We start from the raw sequence: 2,166 nt of genomic DNA on the forward strand, positions 1-2,166 counted from the left end.
CGACAGAGGATGAGATGGCTGGATGGCATCACCGACTCAATGGACGTGAGTTTGAGTGAACTCCGGGAGTTGGTGATGGACAGGGAGGCCTGGCGTGCTGCGATTCATGGGGTCGCAAGGAGTCGGACACGACTGAGCAACTGAACTGAACTGAACTGAAAGGGACAAACTAGAACAAAGTAGGTGATTAAATACTTAATCCCACTAGAGGATTATAAGTAAAGAAAAAAGTTGTGCTCGCTTCGGCAGCACATATACTAAAATTGGAACAATATAGAGAAGATTAGCATGGCCCCTGCACAAGGATGACATGCAAATTCATGAAGCGTTCCATATTTTTTGGACCATGGTTAAGACAGAGTCTTTGTCTATAAAACTGGAATAACAATAACAATAAAATCTGCTTAATGTAAAAAAAAAAAATATGGGAGACCACTGTAAGTTGATGATCACTTAAGAAAACAGATCTACATAACCAGAAAACCAAGCAAGCTTGCTTGGCAACAAAACCATGCAGCAGAAGCACAAGACATGCCCCCAATCAATAAAACAATGGTGACATGAGACCTACATCCTGCCCAGTGAGCTCAGTAAGTTAATAATAACTAGGACATGCTCTTTGTACACATGAAAAACAATAATTTATGGAAATTTACATTTCAAAGTAAATACCCTCATTGCACTGAGACCTGAAATAATATTTCCATAGTGCCATGATAGTCCTGACTTGACCATGTAGGGACAGGAAGACTCACCTGCCCAACGTGGAGGAGGAGCTCACTATGGAAGCATGATGTCTACTCAAAAATGAGGAGGAAAATGGTCTTTCTCCCCTCCCCACTTTTCCTTTGATTATAAAACTGTAGCCCAGTAAGTTTTTGGAGCGTGACAATGCAATGCTCCCCTGCCCACTTGTAAGCCTCACAAGCATGCTATTCTCCCATCCAAGTACTAACCAGGTCCGACCCTGCTTAGCTTCTGAGATCAGATGAGATCTGGCATGTTCAGGGTGGTATAGCCGTAGACACAAGCATCCTGTTCTAATAAATCTCACTTCTTATCGACCACTCAGTCTCTCGCTGAATTCTCCTCTATGCTGAGACATAAAGGACTGGAAGATGCTCTTTTGAGCCACCAAAAGAACACCTGACGATTTCACCTGCTTCTCCGTCTTCAAATCTCAGTCCCTTCTCAGAGTACTCATTCCACACAACCCACTATTGGTCTTTCCTTTTACTTTCTCATGGAAATCTGTTCTTTTCCTTTACAGCATTTACTCCAGCATAAAAGTATTGTATTTGTACATTTTCTAAAAATAACAAGCACTAGTGTGTGTGTGTGTGTGTGTATATATACAATGTGCTGAAATATTCCAAACGCTTTGAGTCTGGTACCTTCAGTCTCACACCAACCCTACAAGCTATTTTTCACAGTTTACACATAAAAGGAAGCAGAAGCAGGTTTTGAAATTTGGTGAAGGTCACCTAGTCAGTCAGTGGCAGTGTGGGGATTTAAACCTAGGCAACCTCACCTCTCCAAGAAGGCTTATGCCACATGCCACATGACCCAGGTCTGTTGCAGCCAGATCCCCTTTCCCCGCGGCAGGCCACTGCTGACCCATGTTGCACTCAACATGCCAGCCAATCTGGAAAACTCAGCAGTGGCCACAGGACTGGAAAAGGTCAGTTTTCACTCCAGTCCCTAAGAAAGGCAATCCCAAAGAATGCTCAAACTACCACACAGTTGCACTCATCTCACATGCTATCAAAGTAATGTTCAAAATTCTCCCAGTCAGGTTTCAACAGTACATGACCCAAGAACTTCCAAATGTTCAAGCTGGATTTAGAAAAGGCAGAGGAACCAGAGATCAAATTGCCAACATCTGTTGCATCACGGAAAAAGCAAAAGAACTCCAGAAAAACATCTATTTCTGCGTTATTGACTACACCAAAACATTTGACTGTGTAGAGCACAACAAACTGTGGAAAATTCTTCAAGAGATGGGAATATTAGATCACCTTACCTGCCTCCTGAGAAATCTGTACTCAGGTCAAGAAGCAACTGTTAGAACTGGACGTGGAACAACAGACTGTTTCCAAATTGGAAAAGGAGTACATCAACGCTGTATATTGTCACCCTGCTTATTTAACTTATATGCAGAGTACA

The 2,166-nt window shown here is 42.5% G+C and overlaps 1 non-coding gene across 1 annotated transcript; it reads left to right on the forward strand.

The window, feature by feature from the left end:
• The first annotated feature begins 233 nt into the window (after positions 1-233).
• On the forward strand, positions 234-340 carry LOC138984809 (U6 spliceosomal RNA). Its single transcript, XR_011462093.1, has one exon. It is a non-coding gene; the product is annotated as a U6 spliceosomal RNA (small nuclear RNA).
• The last annotated feature ends 1,826 nt before the right edge of the window (positions 341-2,166 follow it).

This window comes from Bos mutus, chromosome 22, assembly GCF_027580195.1.
Source record: "Bos mutus isolate GX-2022 chromosome 22, NWIPB_WYAK_1.1, whole genome shotgun sequence".
Taxonomy (NCBI): Eukaryota; Metazoa; Chordata; class Mammalia; order Artiodactyla; family Bovidae; genus Bos; species Bos mutus.